The sequence below is a fragment of the Ornithodoros turicata genome, chromosome 5 (assembly GCF_037126465.1).
Source record: "Ornithodoros turicata isolate Travis chromosome 5, ASM3712646v1, whole genome shotgun sequence".
Lineage (NCBI taxonomy): Eukaryota > Metazoa > Arthropoda > Arachnida > Ixodida > Argasidae > Ornithodoros > Ornithodoros turicata.
This window is the reverse complement of record NC_088205.1, coordinates 13,806,830-13,821,512: the sequence shown is the minus strand read 5'-3', so window position 1 is coordinate 13,821,512 and position 14,683 is coordinate 13,806,830. Positions and strand designations below refer to the sequence as shown.

Genomic DNA, 14,683 nt, shown 5'->3' with positions numbered 1-14,683 from the left:
ACTCCCACTTGCGGTACACTGTGGCTAGACGCGATAATAACGTCCGCGATCGGACATTAGAGAGTTTTAGTACATCGTACGCTATCGCCTTTGCGTACGTAAGGGATAGCGTTGATGGTTCTACGCACGTCCATAACAGAAAGAGAGCGTCGCGCAGTGCGCAGAACAACCAACGCTGTCTGTTACGTACGGTATCGTCTTCGCTACGACGTACTAAAATTCTCTATTATCGCGTTCGCACGAACGGAAAATGGCACGGCAATTTAAATTAGTTGCCTCGGAGTGAGCTCTGTTAGTGAAGGTTATTTGCGAGCCGTTCGTACAATATCGGGTATTGGCATAAAATAACCAAAGTCATTCATGGCTCATAAAAAGCAATTGGAACTACGAACGACATACAGGCGTAAGCAGATGAAGGAGGGACAGTATGAATGAATGAATGGGAGACAGATTGGTTTATTACGCCGACGTCCGTCTGGAGACTTGGCAGGAAAACCTTGGACAGCAAGACCGATGATGGGACTCGATCCCGCCACCTGCAGTGTTTAGTGTGACCTCGGAGCCATTCATTGTGAGCCCATGCTGCATCCACTCAGCCACTTGGCTATAGTGGAATAGAAAGAACAACTTTTTCAACTTTTGCAATGACAATACGGATGACCGGAACAGCACAACTGTAGTAAAGATAATAAACAAACAAACATGAGGAACGAGTCAGCCAGATTGCCTAGAGAGAACATCCTATAGATGGCTGTTACGATACCATTTCTCCCCTTCTGACAAACGGAGCTTTATTTCTCCTACTGTATTCTTTGGTAATTTTACTTGTAGCGCCTCCTGAAGGAGTGTTATGGCCTTGGAATTGGCGTTTTCTCCCGTGTCGCGCTCCCAATATTAACAGGGAACCGATAAAATGGGCTCAGGGTCGTTAGGGAACTGTTTACGAGAGAAGCGTCGTTGAGAGCGAAATTGGGGGGCCATGCGCTTCATTCAATCCATGCGCTTTCATTTCAACCAGCGCTCAGCCAGATATCTTTCGGCGTGACATTGTTGTTAGTTCTCTGGTTCCTCTCACTTTCCGTTACCTATTAGTTTCGACTAGCGGAGATAAGCTCCAGAGTTCCTTCGGCCGGAGCTCCTGTTTCATTTTCGTAAATGAAACGAGCTCTTCGTGTGTGTGTGTGTGTTATCATCAGGGAACTCGTATATAAGGACTGTTTTGTGTTTACCCGTTAGAAAATGGCTCTTCTTCTAAGTGGTGGCTGCCGAAAGACGACCGTGAAATGACGTTTTCTGATCGCATATAGCGACCTTCAATGTACTGCGCAGCCCGGAAATGTTTATACTTCTCTTTAAAAGAGAAATGCGAGGCCTTAAAAACGAAATATGCTTTCCGAATGTGGGTTCCATCTGTGGTCGCGGGAAAAGGATTTCAGAGTAGGACGTACTACCAGTGCAGCGTATTCACAGGCCGCATAAAACATTTGAGTGCCGTTTCCACTTTTCCCAAAGCTCAGGAGCAGTCACGTGTGTATACGCCATAATGCACCGAAGAACGTAAACGTAGTTGAAGACTCGTGTACACATAGGAAGGAACAGTCACAGTCTATCGTTGTCATAAATATCTCGCCCAGCGTCTGGAGAGTACTGAATACGCATCGCGCAGAATCACTAGCAAGGAGCCGATGCCGTGTCGCTAGGTTGGTTGACTGAAACAGAGCAGTGACGAGCACACGTTCCACTTTATTCCGCCATCTTCATTACCCCTCCAAGTCGGCAGTTTGTTGAGCTATGTGCAACTATATACAGTCCCAGCAGTGGTTCACTTGGTGATACATACAGGTGCACTGTTACCTCAACCTCTCCTCTGCCATTCTTTCTTTCACTCTTACTCAGATAATTATCGAGCAATTTCTCCGAATTCTCCACCGAAATATCGCCCACGAGACGATAAAAAAATATAGCGTAAATAGCTCCAAACTATCAGGCCTTACGGCCTATGCATATAAGCAATGAAACAATAAGTTACGGTGATGGAGCATCGATAACATGCAACGCATGCAATTCAAACAACAGCAACAATAACAGAAAATTGGTGGGACCGATACACGCATCGTTTTAGCCACGTAGAGCTTTATCACGAAGGGCGTAGCAATGAATCAAGTCGCTCCGTTGGGTATATAATGCACCATGCCTCATTCGCTATCTTCGTGGTCATTTATCTTGATCTAGTTAGGAGGCAGCGAAGCCCCAATAATTAGCTGCGCGTACTGACGCTTCGCAAGTGCGAACGCCTATTAGGCTTACCGCGGTCGAAATGCATGAATGCCGCGCAGATAGGTGCATACAGAATGCCTGTTAGGTGCTCCGGAACAAGCCGCGCGCGAACACAAAGAACTGCCTGGAAGCTATTCTGAAGCTGGCACTACTAGACTATTCTGAGGCTGGTACGTACGAAGTGACAAACAGAACACAAGCCTCAATATGCCTATAGGGTGTTTTCGCATGACGTCAAAGGAACGCGGTTGGCCGCCATGGTGGTGGTCATGTTTTCGGCGCAGCTGCCGAGATTATATAGCATTTGTTCGAAAACGAAGCCTTGAATGGTGTTTGGAAATCCGGTCGCGTCCGTACCTTTCTTTTATCCCGAAGACACCTCGTCATTGTCGTTCCTACATTTTCTTTGGAAACTATGGTGGTCGCATTGAAAAATCGCGCAATTCGTCATCTTAGCTAGCACGAAAAGTGACCACCAGTGGGAGGAGAGCTGATCAGCATGCCACGTCACTGCCACGTCACAATGTGACGCAGGTGAAAACTCCCTATAGGAACATGGAAGATCGCAATATGGCAGACGTCGAACCAGTCAGACGGCGGTTTCAGTCAAGTCAACAGGTTTCGTTTCTCGTTGTTTCTCATACGTATCAAGTCATTTGTTTCTTTTTTGTTTTGTTTTTTGCATTTTTCTTTTTTTGCTGTATAATACAGTGCAAGAAGATAGTAGAGGGAATCGCCACTGTCTGTGTCTAATCACTCGGCTGAGCGAACCAGTTCCCCTTTTGCCTATTTGATCACCGACTTCGTTCTCGTTGTGCACATCGCTACGGCGTGTGTTTAGTTCACACTCGCAGAGCGCAAAAAGAAAACGCCGAGATAATCAAAGAAACGTGGGAGAGTGAGACGGGAGAGTTGCTTAAAACACAGAAGGTATCGCTGTGTGGAGAAAAATCACTACCCAACATAAAAAGTGGAAAATCGAGTGATCCGTCGACGGTGAGATCAAAACAAAAGCTATACATGTAGAGATTATTACGAACCAATAGACTATTCTCGTCATGGGCTAGTACAACACTGCACCTTCCTCATCTCCATTTAGAAGAAGCCGGAGCTATTCCCTGAAGGCATTCATCATATGAAGGCCACGTATACAAGCGTCGCATCGCTGCCAAACCTAGCCCACCCGCCTAACCAAGTCATGCTGCATATTCCTCGTCCTCTCGATAAATCGGTTGCAGCAAATGTACACAACACGGGACAGTTGGCATGTTCTTACGAATGGCATTAGCATACGCATCTCATATCCCTGTGACTCAAGACCATGTACGTAGCCCCGATACTGAATGTAGAGAACATATTTCCATGCATATGTACCCAAAAATTCTTGTCCGACGACGTGCTCGGAAAGATGCGATATTTCGTTCAAAGATCACTCGGAAGCGGCTTCATTCAACGGAGAACAATTTGGATGCCGCATTCCCGTTGCGTTCAGGTTGTTCAAGGTTGTGAAACTTATTCATTGTTCTATGCATAAAAATGTACACGGATAAGATGAGAATGGATAACGTGAGAATATATATGAGACACATTTCGTAAGAAACGGGACATCGCGGATTTCTGACAACGTTCGTAAACTTCTAAAACGCATAAACGCATTGACATGCGCATTAAAATTAACTACATGCGTAGAACTATGAGGCGAATGAATGGTCATCAAGAACCCTTACACGGCCTTGAAGCCTGACCTTGACTCACTAACCTTGCATGCGCATTATTAGTCCTCTTATTACTCACGCTCTTAACAGGAAAAAAGGAAAACGAAAGGCGAATAGATTTACTGCTGAAGAAGTGCGATTCTCCGCCATGACCAGGACAACAAGCCTTCATTTACTACACAACTGTTCGCAAAACACATGCCGAGAAGCACTGGAGAGGGTCGCTTCGAGCCAGTGAAGTTGGCGTCTGTCCGACTGTCGCCGCAGCTAAGAAACGAAAAACCCAATGGCAGCACCAACCGCATTCTGTCCGTAACTTCTCCGCACTTGTCAGGGACTCCGAGTAGTATACCTTTTTGTTGGTGAGCCTTAGAGAAGCCTTCACGAGGGACGGAAGGATACATCCATCCCCTCACATCTCCCCGGACACCGTAACGAGACGACCACCCACAATCATTCTTCTTTCTTAGCCGCCTGTCAGTTTGCGAAGCCCCTTTCGCAGAGCCGTTTATAGAAAGAGTTTGGCCACTAGGAGGAGCCTAACTTGAACAGCGTCATACGACGTCACGCCTGAACGACCTCCCTCGCCGCGCTTTGTTGTTGTTGTCCAGCCGTCAACCGCTCGCCGACGCCATGTCGATGGCAAGCGTTATTCACGATGCAAGGGGGAAGACACGTGCATATCGCGTCCTTCGAGAACACTTCGTCCTTGAATCCTTGCAGTTTGGTAACAAAGCCCCCATACCAGAGGCCCCCGTGGGTCATAAGCCGGCGAATTTGGTACATTGCATTGAGAGCGACAAAAGTACCTGTCGACCAGCCGGTGGATTGCATCAACATGGTGCCTACCTGCTGACTGATAAGCGGATCTCGTTTGGATTCAGGCTTTTTGGGAGGTGCAACAGCGACTCTGACGTCAAAACAGGCTCCGCCCGTGAAGCGGCAAAAGATCAAAAGATGGCCAAATTCTCTCTATATACGGCTCTCCCTTTCGCAAGGCCACAAAATAGAGCATGATAGTATGTGTGAGCAGCACCGCTTTGTTAGCGATGCAATGTTTACCTTAACACTGCAACGCAACAAAGTGCAATAAAATGACTTAAAATGCACAGGGAGCCTTAAGCAACAGTGTAGTGTTTGCCTTGAACATTGCACGAAGTTAATGTAATGTACAAAAAGAAAAGAAATTTTATAACTTCGTGTTTCACGCGTGTAGCATCCTCTCAGAAGTCAATGTGTTCTTTTCTATTCTTATAGTGGGATACATTGGAATACGATGCAATGTAGTAACCGTTTCACAACGTTCTCACACGGCGTTCTATGAACACGTAGCTCTACAGAAAACGATGGCTCGAAATACGGAGGATCATACAACCTAGAACGAAAGTAGCGTTGCTGGAAAAAGCGTCCTGTAAAGGGTGCTCTGCCATACTAAGGGTACATATGTGGCAGAGCCAACTTTCCTACCTGGGCCACCGCAATAAGTCGTGTCACCTGGATCTTAATTTGAAATTTTCTTCACGCTACCAGGTTACTTCGCTTCTCCGTCGTCAGACATGATTCGCTAGCGTCAAGAACCACGTGATCTTCTTATCTTCGGAACCTTCAATTATGTAACTGAGATTTGGCATACATTACCATCTTACATTACATTGCCAAAGCTAGAGTGCTGTTCCGTTGTATGGAATTGTATTGGAAATGGTTTGGCATCAACCATAGAAAATATATAACGCCGATTTACTAGAATTTACTTTGATAGATATCTCGGGAGACGCTATTTTTATGAATATAACAGAATACTTAGCCGTTGCAATATGGACACGCTGGTTGCGAGACGCAAAAGTCGAGACCTTATATTTTTCCGCAAATGTGTTCATGGCATTCTCGATAGCCAGTGTTTGATTGAATCAATTAGTTTTCATGCAGCAATGAGAACTTTCCGTCAGTGTCGTGTTTTTAAAGGTCCAAGATTTAGCTCACTGAGTCACCCTGGCCCGTGCGCAGCATCTTTATAATGATGAAACTTGTGACATTGATGTTTTTGATTGTACAATGTTTAGCTCATTAATTTTCCACTGTTTTCTACTAGACATTGTACCGTTTCAGAAGACCATCGTGCTGTTTATGGATAAGTTAATAAAACTATATAAAACTATATTACGTGCGTGACCCTCCCTGAAATAGCAGCTGGCATGAGTCTACGGTACAAGGAGCCGCATAACAACGCGACTAGCACACCCTCAGGATATGAATATTTAGTTGGGACCTTTGCGCGAGTTACTATCGGCGAATAGTGCGCGAAAAGTGTTAGATGAGTCTCGGAATACTCCGGAAACAGGGAGGACGAGACACGGTCTATGCTGTACCGCCTTAACGAGAAAAGCCTTTGCGCACAATAAAGTCTCTTTGTCCGGCGTTTATTGACACAGACAGCATTCACGAAAGTGAATGAATTCACACGCTAATTGCTTTACTTGACCGGGCTTCTTTCATGCAAATTAGCCCCGGAGACTGGTTCACCTGGCGAGCAGTCACAATTGTGTCAGTCGTTACGCAACTACACTCAACTAAAACTTATTATCCCAACAGTGACCAGAGCTATGCTAAGCAGAAGCCAAAGAAAAGGTGGTAGAAGGCTGGATAAAAGTTTCTCGGACGCGGGAATGACGGTATTTCGCTCCCTAATCGACCACCTGGCGGCGAACAGAAGCAGCACACTCTTAAAAATGAACTTCACCGCATCGCACGCTCCTAGCCAAGCATCATATCGAATGATATCGTTGTCTGCCCTGATTTGTTGAAAACGAGAGGAGTACGCCTTTTTTGTGACACTTATGCTGTTAATAATTGTCACAAAAAAGGCGTACGCCTACAGTTTTCAACAAATCAGGGCAGATAACGATATCATTCGATATGATGGTTGGCTTAAAGCGTGCTATGCGGTAAAGTTCGTTTTTAAAAGTGCACGTCAACCCAGTCATGAGAATGTGGATAAGTTAAATTCCCCGGATGCTTTAATTATGGCAAAGTTTGGATGCGGCGTAGAGGGCCTTCACTGGGTGAGAGCAATACAGCAACCAAAATTGACGATGTGCCAGGTTCCTTTTGTCGCGCGCATGTACATACGCAGAGCGCGTAATTAGGGTGAGACTGAGTTTCGCGTAAAGTGCCCGATATTTACTAAAAAAAAAAAAAACGATTATGCACTCTTAAAACGAATGTTTCGAAGATTACCTTCAGACTTTGCACCTCTAACCGAAAACAAAACACACACACACACAAAAAAAAGAAAACACGAATACTGAAGGCAACAAAATGTACCATCATTTGTACAGACCCTTAAAAATTAACTTCGCCGCATAGCACGCTCCTAGCCAACCATCATCTCGAATGACATCGTTATCTGCCCCGATTTGTTGTAAACGGGAGGCGTACGCCTGTTTTTGTAACATCTACGCTGTTCACAATTGTCACAAAAAAGGCGTCCGCCTCCCGTTTTTAACAAATCAGGGCAGAAAACGATTTCATTCAAGTTGATGGTGGCTAGGCACGTGCTATGCGGTAAAGTTCCTTTCTAGGAGTGTAGGTAAGCCAGTCACCTGTTCGCAGCTCCGTACACTCTTAAAAGTTAACTTCACCGCATAGCATGCTCCTAGCCAACCATCACCTCAAAAGATATCGTTATCTGCCATGATTTGTTGAAAACGGGAGGCGTACGCCTTTTTTGTGACACTTACGCTGTTCATAATTGTCACAGAAAAGGCGTACGCCTCCCGTTTTCAACTAATCAGGGCAGATAACGATATCATTCGGGATTTTGGTTGGGTAGGGCGTGCTATGCGGTGAACTTCATTTGTAAGAGTGTAGGTAAGCGAGTCACCTGTTTGCAGCTCCATACGGTACCTTTCGCTGCGAGCGTGTCACTCTGAAGAAGGAATGCGCCGGAGCGTGAACCGTAAACTTTCGCCCATCACAGTACAACCACGCAGGGCCGCTTTTGGTAGACCAGAAACACTCCGCGAAAACGAAGGGAACAAAGCTGTCAAATCAAAGGACAACAACGTAATGTCCCACATTTCATAGGAATACGGGGACTGGCTTATTCAAGTTTTCTGAGCCGTTATCCTTAACACCTTCCGACGCACTAAAGATCGCTATGCCATGTTGAAGAACCACAAACTACACATACATCTCTCTAGATGCCGTAACTGTGGCTTTTTTGCTTTAATCGGACGCTACCCGTAAACATAAATAACGCTCTATGTCATCACGGATTATATTCTAAAATACTGCCCTCACGTTTACACCGCGACAATGCGACTTATCCGAAAAAAACATACGTCGGTAAAACGTTAAATGAATGGGATTGAACTGAAAAACTCCGTTTTTTGGTGTTCCAGTAACCGAGAGCTCAACAAGAAAGGTGATGCCCGGGCAAGAGACAAATTGCAGTGTAAGAACCGAGACGAGTTCGTTTCTTCTTTTTTCCCTCGAGATTCCCTGCTATCGCGAGTCAGCAACCCCAGGGATAAGGAACGTTGGCTCTCTGGACCCACATCCGCTGTGTCTTTCGCTTAACGATGTCCAAAGCATCCCCCGTATAATGTGGGTGAACACCATCCTTGCCTAGGGACATCTCAACATTGGAATCACTGAATAGGGCACCCCATTTAATGGCTCTACTTGACATGAGGGCCATTTGAGGTCATTTCAGCCATTTCCTAACTATTTTAACTGTCTGAAAGTTCTCTGCTTCTCTTTCTTCTTCTTCTTCTTCTTCTTGTTCCCCATACGAACAAAAACGAGATGTTGTTATAGGAAAATTTAATGAGACAGGTATGAGACAGGTATGGTCACATGTTCAGGGGCTGCAGGATGACGCAACGATTATGTACAACGGTTATTTACAACATGGTGATCGATGAAATGATATGATATAGTTCACGGCGGCGTGCCCTTGATCGTAACGCAGCCACCTCGGGCTGAAAGCGACGGATGGAAGCGCCATCGACGAAGAAACCTGTCATCTCCAATAGCGAACAGTTCCCGCTGCAACTCAGTAGTGAGCAGTATGCGCGCTCTCCGCACCAAGCAAAAATGGGCACATCTCGACGACGTTGCGCGACTGCCTTACAACGAGCCTCCCAAAGCACAACCGCGCCGCAAGCTGTGAGAAGTACACTAAGGCGGTGTGGGTGACGTTGGTTAAAGCGCACTGGGCATACTATGTTCGTGCTTCGTCGGACAAGGTTCCAAAAGACGCGAGCAATGCGGCAGGCAAACAACACGTGCATGTTTGTCTCGCGTTCACTGCAGTAAGGGCACAAATCTGTCGCTGTTACGTGCCACGAGTACAGGCGGTCCCGTGTGGGTTGCACGCCCCACGCGAAAGACCACATGGTGTCCCGCAGAAATCCTGGGAGCCATGTAAACACCGTCCATGCTATGTTTGACGCCTGCTCAACACGCACTCGAAGGCTCTCGCTCGCTGACACGGAGTCCAGCAACAGCGCGCCAGCCATCGAAGAGGGGGAAGCCGCAACGAGGCTGCCATCAGGAACAAGGGGCGAGAGCTGTTGGTAGTACGTATGAACCGCGGCGTGAAACCCCAATGGTGCTACCGCCCGTGAACCACTGACAGGGTTTGGCCCGAGGAGTTCCACCCAGTAGGTGAGCAGCACTTTCGCCGGCGAGTCTTCCTCAGCGTGCACAATTCGCAACGTGGTGCTGAGAGCGATGCCCCGATTCATAAGCCCGATATCTGGAAGGCTCATCCCGCCCTTAGAATTCGTAAATGCCAGCATGGTCCGTAGGACAGGGCCTCTCCGCTTTCTCCAGAACAATGACAAGAGGCAAGAGTGCACCCGAACGACGACTGCACGTGGGGCAATAGAAACGTGACTAAGATGCCACAAGCGTCCCGGTAAGACAGTACGTGCGAGGAACGATCGTTCACAATACGACAGGTCAAATGCCTGTGTCGCATCACACTTCGTCTGGAGCTCCTCCAGCGCCCTGAACCAGTTATCGACCTTTGGGCCGCGGCAGTCGAACACAATGCCCAGTATTTTTAGTGACGCGCTGAGCTGGAAAGGCAGTGATGAATACGGAGAAAAGCTCCCGAGTGGCATCAACTTGGTCTTGGCGAAGTTGAGCATCCCACCGGAAAGTGCAGCATAGGACTCGTAGACTCGAAGGACCTCAGACGCAGAGCTTGCATCGCGCAGAAGAACCGTGATGTCATCAGCGTACGCACTGACCTTCCATTCCCCGGATCTGGGAAGCGGAAAACCGCGAATGCACGGGTTGGTCTCAATGTTCCATAACAGGGGATCAATTGCCAAGGTGAACAGAGCTGGAGAGAGTGGGCAGCCCTGCCGTACGCCCCTGGAGACTGGGAACTCCCTAGACAACTGCTGCATCATGTACAGGCTGCTGCGATGATTGCGGTACAGCTTGGCGATGGCACTGATGAGCCATCCAGGGAACCCGTACTCTCTGAGGACAGCGAACATGTAACTATGCACCACACGGTCGAATGCTTTCTTCTGGTCAAGTGAAAGTAAGCAACCATCCGGTACACGTGGAGTGGCGTAGCTCAGTGCGTCTCTCAGCCCTGACAGCGCGGTGTACATCGTGCGGCCTGGCACTGAACAAGTCTGAGAATGGTGGATTACTGCCGGGAGAGCATTTTGGATTCTATTGGTCAATACGGAAGTCACTATCTTGTAATCGCTGTTCAGCAGCGTTATTGGCCTCCAGTGTTCGGGACTACCAAGGTCGCCGCTTGTCTTCGGGAGCAAGACTATATGTCCATAACCAAACGACTCCGGGAAGTCGGCACCTTCGAAAGCCCTTCGAACAACGTCGAAGAGGAACTCCCGAATGCAAGGCCAAAACGTAGCATAGAATTCGGAAGAAAGCCCATCAGGTCCTGGACTCTTGCCAACTGCCGCACATCGGACCGCCATGTCCAGCTCTTCCAAACGCAGAGGATGTTCTAAAGCGTCGTGGTCGATCCGGGGAAGGACCGGAAGGCCCTCGAAGAATGAGCTTCGCGAACTGCTGACAGACTCGTCAGTGTACAAGTTCCGAAAAAAGTTTTCAAAGCCGGCGAGCACCTCCCCGGGGTCTTCAGTCACACTGCCGTCTGGTCTTCGGAAACGAGGAAGCTCACGCTGTTCGGTGCGGCGCACGGAATCCAGGTACCGGACCACGCCAGGGCCAGCAAGCGCCTGAGACCTGAAGTAATTTTGTCGCGCCCGTCCAGAAGAATCTTGAAGCAGTAGACGGTAGCGGTGCTGCAGCGTCGCGAGATACTCCTCCATCATGGGTGTCAACGGCGCTCCTCTGCTCACAATACGTATTTTGGCAGCTAAACGCGCAAGCATGGCTGTTCGCGCCCGCGCTTTCCGGCGTCCCCACGTCTGAAAGAGGTCGCGCACCCAGACTTTGAACTCATCCCACTCTGCTGGAGTTGGCGACCGACTTGCTAGGTACTCTGCGATTTTACCCTTGATCTCCGAAACAACATAGTCGTCATGGAGAAGCGAAGAGTCGAGACGCCAACGCACTGCATGCCCAGTGCTGCCGGGAAGCTGTGAAACATCTAGAATCAAGATCACAGCATGATGATCACTAACATGAGCGCCGAGCTGGGCAGTGCTGATTACGCTGCAGCCAGTAACGTACGGCTGAAGGTCCCCAGGTATGTAGAAACGGTCCAGACGGGACGCAGAGCCTGCACGTGACCACGTTGCCACGAATGTATCCCCATGCACCATCGTCCAGGCGTCGCGCAGACGGTGCTCCTTGACGGTGTTACCTTGAAAAAAGACTTACTGTTGCACTGAGCCCTTTTCAAGGCAGCGCCTCTTCTTTTTCTATAATCAAACTCAAACTGACCTCTTCTTTTCCCCCTTTTTTTTTCGTTTTCGCGTACGTCATTTTGCAGTCGTCGTTATCTTTTTTCTTCTTCTTCAAATGTAGGATATTAACTGAGTTGAAAAAACTCCGAATTGTCTGAAGGTAATAAACCTCGAAAAAACACCATTCCGAATATGCAAAAAAATAAAAATAAAAAAACACGAAATCACCAACTCCTACTTATGATATAGTACACATGAATACTAGGATGTGCAAATGTAACGGCAACACGGAGAAAGTAAATATTGTATAACGCGCGCGCCCGCCATCATTTTCGTCCTTCCTTTGCCTAAAATAGCTGCATCACCTTTTCGAGTGACCGCGTTCCGTGAATCAATAAGTGCAGTCCCCTTCTCCAATCCTGGGAACAACAACGGCCCATATTGGTTCTTCTTTTTCATGTCAGTTTACCCGAAAGGAATGGAAGGTAGATCGCATTCACGCTCCGCTCACGTTCCAATGGCATTGGGTGCCGCCTGGAATCCGCAAACCGCATTACTTCACCTGATGGATCCTCCTGCTCCAGTTGAAGGAAAATAAACTCACTGATTCGCCATGCGGGCTCACGCGGACTTGTTGAATCCGAGTGCGCCGCGAATCCAAGTTCCTGCAACGAAGAAATGTACATACGTATAAGTGGTCTTAGTTCAACACCATCTTCTGGATTCGCCGCATACAGGCATTTTCACGTGCATTGTCGCGTATTGTTGCGAAAGATGTAAAGCATTGCGTCAGCTCCAACGTTTCCAAAGCTGGTTTCGATTCTCAAGAGAGAGAAAAAGAATAGACGGGTTTGCGCAAAAATCGCGTCTGGAAAAGATGGCGGAGTTTTCGATGCACGCAATCACTTTTGCCGTTCAATCTTTCCCTACAAGTGCAGTGGAGTAGTCGGTTGTATTTGTGGAGTCACAATATCCGCATTATTTTTCTTTCAAATCCAATCCAAACCGACCTATCCCTTTTTCTTGTGCCCGTCTCACCAATGACTCATATAGAACTGGATAAATAATATATTGAGCAAAACACAAACACGGCAGTACATGAAACAGGCACCATGTTACACGGGTAACGGGTTTAACTAACTTTGCACCTGTTCAATGTGAATGAAGATCCGAACAATGATAAAATAAAAGCCAAATATCGATAATAAATATCAGATAAAATTCCTACTGGTTGCAATGCCGGTTCTTTGTGCGCGTCCGCACAAACCCAAGCACCACAACAAGCTTTGCCAGTTGTCCATACAGTTCCGCTACAGTATGCTGCGTAACGATGTTCTACATTAAAAGATATGTTCCCTTTTCTCTGCGACTGCGATCTCTTTGGCAGTAGTTCGCCTACGGAACCTACACGAGTTTGCGTAGGAAGCGGCATCCATAAAGCACCTTCAGACGAAGTTTGTTGAAGAGCAGTGCGACTGATGAACTCATTCCAAGTTTAAACTTTCTTGATATAGCGAGTGTCAAAGCAAAGCCCTCGCTCTGTTGCTTTGGCACGGGGTGCTGTAGAACGCGTTGATGCAAATACGAAACTTCTCAAAGTGTGTTTAAAGATTCAAGAGTTGGCGTCGTTATTCTGCAGATATGACCGTGAGTTGGAATCAATTTAAGTGTAGTGTCTCGATTTCAACAACCTTATTTGAAGATGATGAAAGGGGAGTTTCAGCGCAAGAGGCGATACTCTACCCCATTGCTGGTGGTGATTGGAAATGAGATAATGAGCTCCTTCACAATAAGTATCAAAGTCCGGTTGTGTCGAGAAAGGTCAGAAGAGCTTTGAGCGCAGAGCGTTGGCGGGCCGGATTCGGCCAGGGACCGATCAATTTTGATAGGGAGAAGGGGCGAGAGTCCAGCTGACTAGGAGACTCGGAGAATGCGGTTGAGGAAGGTTGGTAGTGTGGGCAATGAAGAAGAAGGTGCTCCAGATCCTCTAGAGCACCGCAGTGACAGCTGTTGAGGAAAATGAGGGGTAGGACAGGACCCTGCCACCGGCACGAGGGCAGGTGTTAACTTAGACAGTTGCACGCGAATAAACATTCTCTCAACCAGCATCACGACGAGTGGTCATACTTTGTATAGACCCATCTGGTGCCGAAACCCGGGACCTAGGATTGCTCTCGGTGATGCCCAGAGACGCGCAACCTGACCGACTCGATCGGGGATCCGCGGCATGATCACCCGCACCATTACGCATCTCAGTGAGATGCTCGCTCAGCACGGGCAGACGATATGGAAGTCGACCTGGAGTACCTTCTCGCACGACAGGCCCCATTGGAGGACTTCAACCGCCAAATCCTTGAACAGACCGCCGAAGACAGGTACGACGAGGAGACTCAAACGATACTGGAGCAGGAAAAACAGCTCGCAGCAGCTATCACCCTAGCCCGGGGAGTCCCCCTCAGACTGTAGCAGCAGACAGCCGCAGTTGGTACAGCATCCCCTGTCTCATCTGTCCAGGCAAGCCGCAACGTGTCTTCACCCAAGCTCCAAATTCCGAAATTCGGGAGCAAGTTGCAGGAATGGCAACGCTTCCGGGAGCATTTTGAAGCCACGATCCATCAGAACGCCACCCTAGCTCCCGTTGAGAAATTCAAATACCTCCTAACGTATGTCACAGAAGACACCAAGCGCACTATAGGTGGCATTAGTATGAGCAGCGACAACTATGACACTGCGATTGCAGCTTTGAAGCAGCGCTTCGGAGGCACCGACCTGCTTTCCGCGGAGCACATCGACAAACTACTTTCGTTCAGTATCGTTTAGACC

The 14,683-nt window shown here is 47.8% G+C and overlaps 1 long non-coding RNA gene across 1 annotated transcript in view; it reads right to left on the bottom strand.

Moving 5' to 3' along the window:
* Positions 1–529: 529 nt before the first annotated feature.
* The window catches only part of LOC135395324 (uncharacterized), an 89,341-nt gene continuing 75,187 nt past the window's right edge, over positions 530–14,683 (bottom strand). Inside the window, exons 3-5 of the long non-coding RNA XR_010423024.1 lie at positions 12,465–12,525; positions 12,226–12,394; positions 530–604 (exon numbers count right to left, since the gene is read on the bottom strand). This is a non-coding gene — a long non-coding RNA (uncharacterized LOC135395324). The remainder of the gene's footprint in view (positions 605–12,225; positions 12,395–12,464; positions 12,526–14,683) is intronic.